This window comes from Sycon ciliatum, chromosome 2 (genome assembly GCF_964019385.1).
Source record: "Sycon ciliatum chromosome 2, ocSycCili1.1, whole genome shotgun sequence".
NCBI lineage: Eukaryota > Metazoa > Porifera > Calcarea > Leucosolenida > Sycettidae > Sycon > Sycon ciliatum.
This window is the reverse complement of record NC_088644.1, coordinates 45,038,483-45,045,682: the sequence shown is the minus strand read 5'-3', so window position 1 is coordinate 45,045,682 and position 7,200 is coordinate 45,038,483.

The window sequence follows — 7,200 nt, the reverse complement described above, 5'->3', positions numbered from 1 at the left end:
CCTTGACGATTATTACATATTTTTTCTTGCTTATTCATGTTTGCATTGCTCCACAAACACTTAGAAGGCAACATAATCCATTATATCATATTGAATCTTCCCTTCATAAAAGCCAGGGTCTTTTTGGTACGCGATCCGGCCAACGTTCCCTTTTGGGAACATATAAATATTTCCATAATGCATGGACATATTCAGTTCAAACTTATAAACATGCTTAATTGGTCCAATACAACCCGAAACAAAAGAAAAAAACTGCAAGAATACGCTGAATTCTTGTGACGGCCAAATTAATGTTGCAAAGTAGAAGCTGATTGTAGTTGCAGATCTCCAGGCCAGGGTCAGCATATTGCCGATTCTGGATAGGTCTCCGCAGCATTTGATGTGGTAATTATCATAATAAGAAAGGTTTGCTCCCCACACTGGAGCTCGCGCTATTCCGACGACTTTACTTGACACTTGACTGACTCACGACTGCCATCCAGAGCACACGAGAAGTCCATCGAACCTTCTACTCGGAAAACCTGCAAGAAAGCACCACTCCCTGCTCAATACAAAGTCGGAATAGCGCGAGCTCCAGTGTGGGGAGCAAACCCTTTCCTACAAATCATCGCCGTAGTCGCAACCACTACTTCGTAATTATCATAATGTTTGATAAAATTGTTAGAGTATCTAGAGTATCTACTGTGTTAGAGTATCTAGTGTAATTGTATCCGTTATTATTGTTAAGAGTATCTAGTGTAATTGTACAATATTCAGAGGGAAGGCATGCGAGCATTTGGGTGCCACCCTGGCCTTGGATCAGTCGTCGTTCAACTACTTCAGTTAAATAATGATTTAGTCTGGTTTATTTCGACCCGTGATGCATTAGTCTGTACTTGACAGCATCTGTGATTTCGTCAATAGCACATCTTCGGTAGGCCGTGTGAGGAATGTCAAGAGCAGTTGCTCTGCACGTTTCACGATGGCATGCAGGTTGTACGAAGGCATGTTGCTGACAAGTGACAGAACTCTCTTGGCTCTCCTCCAGTACATGCAGGTACGCATCAGAGCACTAAGACGTATACAGTCATTGAAGAAACTTAGAATATCAGCTGACTCTACCCTAAACAGGTGTAGGTGGGCCTTGAGAACAGCACTTGGAGCATTGTTCAAGTACTAGTAGCAGCGGCGTGCTGCTAACGGCATGAACACGACAGGTCTATTGTGTCGTGCAATCTGGGTTGAGATAGATAATAATTATGATGACCGCATGACATTTTAGATAACGAATGAACTGTAAAACCTTTCAATAGCAGGTATCTTGCCGAACACCTGTGAGACATTCCTCATGTATCTTACACGTCTTCTTTTCATACATGATCCATTGCCGCACTTGCATTTTTACACCTGAGTAAAGTAGTCTTATGTGAGTAATTATGGCGTAGTCGAAATAGAACAAGCACGCGTACATGTACATGTACAGATGAAGACGAAACCCACTCACCACACACTCTTTATGATGCCTACTAGCCAACCTGCAATGTACGAACCACAATTACATTACAGAGCAGTACCTAGGATCACGGTTAAGAACATGCTGTCCAAGAATTCACCACTATACACCGATCATCAAACCTCCTACGTTTGGACTTCAGAAAACTTACATCGTACTTGAACGTCACATTGTATTGTGCATGTGTTTGGTATTTATTGGTGTCTTTTTTGGACACAGTGAAACACGATGAAGGGGAATAAAACAAATAAAAACAAAAGATGTGGCTTTGGTAAATTCCTTTGTCCGATGTTCATCAAACTCAATATTGCAGCAGTGTTTGTTTGCCAGTAATGCCATTTACCATGTCTACACTAGAAACGTATGACCCCCGTCAGCCCATGTCCAATATATACTTGGGTCAGTCGTAGTTCAAGTACTTCAGTAAATAGTTCACTTTAGTCTGACCCATTTGTTTAAGGGATGCACTAGTCTGTACTTGACGGCCTCTATGATTTTACTCACCTGCACATCGCCTGTGTGCCCATGTTCGGGCTTACAAGTTGCTTCTCTGCTAGTTTAACCATGGGATGTAGGTTGTCCGAAGGCATGTTGCTGACAAACTGTGACAGGCTGTGTTGTGCAATGTACAAGTGGCATGCGCTACAACAGCCAAAACTCGACTTCTGTGACGCAGACTTCTGGTGGTTCAGATTGGTATGTTGGCCATTCACCTATGTAAAGTTGGAATACATATCAGGGGCATGTTCCTGTATGCGTGCGCTGCCTGGACCCCGAATGAGTGCACCGCCTCCCCCCCCCCCCCCCAAAAAAAACCGTCTACCTGTTGTCGGTGTTATGCACCACCCAGGCTAGGGGGATTGTTTGAGTTTATCAAAAGCACACTTTTTCAGGGTGAACAATGAGAAGATAAGTGTAAGAGTCCATGTACATATCCAGCATATAGAGTGGCTGGGACATGTGAGCAGATAGTGTGAGTTGGACACGTGAGGGTCAGACGACCTGCAGGTCTTGGCATGAAGTCTCACCAGTTGGATGTGGTTGCGTATGAAGCCTGCCAGACGGTTAGCTGACTGTCAATTCGCACATTGGATCACCACGTGCGGGTACAGTGACTCACGAGCCAGGCGGATAATGCCAAGGGCTGCAGCGCTCGCCATCTTGAGGGCATGAGAATCGAATAATCTATAGAGAAATTGACTGTTCCAGCCAGGTCAGGAACCCTTGCGAGCGGCCAGTGATGCTATATCCAGTAAGTTTCAGGCCATTGTGTATTGTCGATGCTCCTCTGGTCCGGCTCTTCACCCTTTCCGCCATCCGCCCACGCCCTCAATACATATCTGCCCTGCAGTTGTACTTGCAGATCACAAACGTACAAGCACTGCACCAAAGTGAAACCAGTTTTGCTCATTCGGCATCGCCAGCGCAATGACCTGGCATGGTGTGATGGTCTAACGCATCTCTTGATGTACCAATATTACTTTCTGAAAAATCTATACCGGCACATGCCGTGATCGTGGAATAATGATATTAACGAAATGGTCATCTCCAGTATAGATAACGTCCTAGATAATGGTCAGAGCGAAGAGGGGAAGATGGAGTAAGCGAACAATAATGAGCAAATGGTCCCCACACTGCAGCCACCACTCGTGGACAAGTTTCTGCTGCTCTTGTTCTTCCCCGCGCTGACACCCGATTTGGCTTCAGTGCAATACCTTACTTAGGCAGCACATCAGCACGTCGTCCCTACATCCCCTATGTTTTCGCCTTTTCCTCGTTTCTTTTTGTTTTCCACCTGTTTTCCAGTAGGGCTGTGTCAATAGTAAAAAAAAGAAGAAAAAGGTGCTGATAGGTGGAATGCACTGCCACCAGCTAGCCGTACGCCCAGGTCACCAGCTGAATTTCGCGCATCTATCAAAATGTTCCTAGGGTTCCCTGTAAAAAGGCGTCGTCGCCTGTTGGGAATTCCCTAGTAAAACAAGAATAAATAATAATAATAATAACATATTAACTGGTTTGAGGGAAAGAGACAAACGGGAAAAGTCTGAAGAAAAAATTGACTGTCACCACCAGGACTCGAACCACAATAATAGTTTGAAACTCGGGTATTGAGCCAATAATAAAAGTAGAAAGGAAAAAGACATACACATGTTTGGAAACGAGTTAAGAGGAACTCTCCACCACTGTAACTAGATACTATATACAGTCAGAAAGTGCAACAACTAGGCACAAAACTGACAGAGTACTGAGACATTCGACGTCCTGACACCTAGCTTCAACACATCTCCGTAGCGCTAACCGACAGCCTTCCAACTTGGATGGTTCAAGGTTATGGAAAGACTAAAGAGGGGAAGGCAAGCGCAACGAAAACGAGCACAAGCTACAGTCCCAACAGAACAAAGAATGTCGATTGTTACTGGACAATTACGAGACCAGTAGGATATTTGACAAAGTGGTCTAACTACAATTCGAAACAGCAAAGCAGCACACCACCCAACTTGGGTGGGTCATAAATATCAAAGATGAGTAGAGAAGGGAAAGCTTTGCGCGGCGATGTGTTGAAGCTAGGTGTCAGGACGTCGAATGTCTCAGTACTCTGTCAGTTTTGTGCCTAGTTGTTGCACTTTCTGACTGTATATACATGGTCCGACTTATTAAAATGTGCGTTTCGCTTCGAACGTCAGCCAAACAATTTCAAATAATCTCAGGACGGAACAAACTTTCCAGCTACCTAACACTATCCTTCAGTTGTCGATTCGTGATGTTGAAGAAGAAATGGCTCCAACCCCAAAGGAGGCAGCGTCTCAGGATCCTAGTCGACTCGAGCATTTTGCGTGCAAATTTTGTCGTCAGAGGACTCCTGTTGCTTCTCGCGCAACACAGAGAAGGCCTGGTGCTGAAATCAACACCCCACTGCGATGGGGAATTGTCACGGAGTACCAGATACCCCTGGGCGATCGTTCTCAAGTGCTTCCTGGCGGATTGAAATCGCTGCAGTCGCTGTTTCCTTGGAAGAATCAAGTTCAGCAAACGCGTCATCCAGAAACTCGTGCAGAAAGCACCTGCATCGCTCCGTCCAGTTTGTGCTGATCTCTCTCGCATTCGTTCACGACGTGGTGGCCGACGAATTAAGAGCACAGAAGAAATCGTCCAGAAGTTGATCGATATAAACAATCGCCCTTGAGGTCGACTTTCAGGCGACAACCTGGCTGGCAAACTGAAGCGCAGAAAGGGTGAAAACGTGAATGGTGCGGAGTCCTCGCCGACTCCTCGGAGCCGCGATCGCGATGCGTCACAAGATCGCCAGTCTCCGGGGCCAGTGGATTCGTGGAACAGGCAGGGAAGAGCACGCATGGTCTGATGCAGCTGACTGTGTGACAGTCATGTCGACACAGACCAGACTCAGTAGTTCTACGCACGCGGCACATGGTGATGAGAAGTGATTTTTTTTATGCGTGGTGGTTTACTTGTTCGCCTAATTTGAAAGTGTCGTGGGAGCGTCAGGCGAAAACACCTACAGCCACCATTCTGGCAGTCGTACTGCACGAGGAGGAGGCGAAGTCGATCGTCTAAATCGTGCCTATGGGGTTAAAAAATCAAGGAAGCGCAGTGTAGCTTGGAGGCGATGAAAAAAATGGCGACGTTTTGCAGGTTGACGCACTTGAAGAAGCGCCCTGAGACACCAGCAGAGATGAAAACTAGAAGGTCAGGCCAAGAAACGACACAGTAGTTATCTATCTATCGTCTCTTGGTCGATTTTTAGTACAGGTGCTCCTTTGGACATAGGCTAAGCCGCTTGAGTTTTGAAGCGAAGCGCACATTTTAATAAGTCGGACCAAGTAGTGTCTAGTAACAGTGGTGGAGAGTTACTCTTAACTCATTTCCATGTGTCCTTTTCCTTTCTACTTTTATAATTGGCTCAATACCCGAGTTTCAAATAATTATAATAATGTAACTCGGATGGTGAGCCAATTAAATAATTGTGAAAAGAAGAAGGACAAAATGTTACAAGTTATGACTAACTGTCCACCAACGTAACCAGGTTATTATACAGTCAATGTCTCAGTATTCCTTGTCAGTTTTGTGCCACTTCGTCGCACTCGCTGACCGTATAAGATCTGGTAACGTTGGTGGACAGTAAGTCATAACTTGTAACATTTTGTCCTTCTTCTTTTCACAACAATAATAATGAACGTCATAACCGGATAGTAAAGTATGTGCACTTCCAAATGTGTAGAGCACGAGATCTACCTACTGGTGCTTCACGCTTCGACCACCAGCTCAAGGCATTGGTCAAAAGTGATCGGTATCGGCTCTATTGGGAGTATTCGGTCCCAACTGACCTGAAACTATCTGCGAACAGGCCCGATCTGCTCCTTGTTAATGACAAGGAGCGCATCGCACACATTATAGATATCAACGTTCCTGGTGAGACCAACATCAATAAGAAAATGGCTGAAAAGCGCTCGAAATATTATGACTTGAAGCGGGAGATTTCCAGGACTTGGTCCCTCACCCAGGTTGACATGGTCCCTGTGGTTGTCGGTGCCCTGGGAGGCTTCGTGATAGAGACTCCTCAATGCTTTCGGACTGTGCAGGGAGGAGACCTGGCTATTGTGTAGCAGGAGGCTATCCAAGGGTCGGTTAAAATACTTAGAACTGTCCTTAACATGTAGATGCACATCTTCTGTGTTTTCATGCTCAATAGCCCAGAGACTTGAATAACGACTGATAAAGATATTTCCTTTGCTACTCCCTTCATTGGTTGATGTACTTTGCCTGTCGCTGCAAATACTTTATTATTGTTTTGATGTTGGAGTTCGGATTGAGTTTCTTTCCTTTCTTCCTCTTCCTTCCCCTATTTCATGTCCCTTTGGTTTTAAGATTTTTTTATTTTTTCACATTCTTTTTGCTGTCCAACCCACGGAAATATTTCCCGATGGGTCTGGGTTATCGGCTTCGAAAGAAGTGAATAAAGAATATATGATAATATTGACATGTGAACAAGCTATGTCCCAAACTATGTTGTGCGAAGGCAATGCACCGGTTTGATGGAGGCTAGGAGCCCAGATGTCACTTTCCGTCTCTCTATGCATTTGACACGACCCTGTGGGTATCTGAGCGCCCTGGTAAGACTTGCCTTCACTTCGTTCAGTCTTGCTGATTGGGGCTCTTGTACATCGCCTATACGCACATGTACGCACATAATATAGCGACTAGCAAGAATGTTTTTGGCACGTTCCACAATTTCATGCTGTTCATCTCATGACATCTTGATGACAAGCAGTGATAAGCGGGTTTGCCGCAGGCGCAGGCGCAATGTAAAAGTCATAATATTATGAGGCTGAGTTCAGCCGACCAAGAGCTATTTTCGACGACTGTCTGTGTAGCAGCCAGCCATGTTCTTTGATTGGCGTCATATTGGTTCTTATCCTTTCCTATGTATTGTTAGGAAATATTCCTGTGACATGTCACGCTATCGATAAGCTTGTGTGTTTGAGCTCATGACATGTCGAACATACATGCACAGTAGCACTGGCATGTGACCAATGCGTGCCACTCATAGCCCTGGTATACATCAGCAATCTAGTCTCGGGTGCATGTACATGTACATGTACGTGTAGCTCATTTCCTAGGCTTGTGTTAGTAAGTCAGCAAAGGATATCTACGTGCAGCAGCCAACTGAGCTGCTACGGAGTACCATAGAC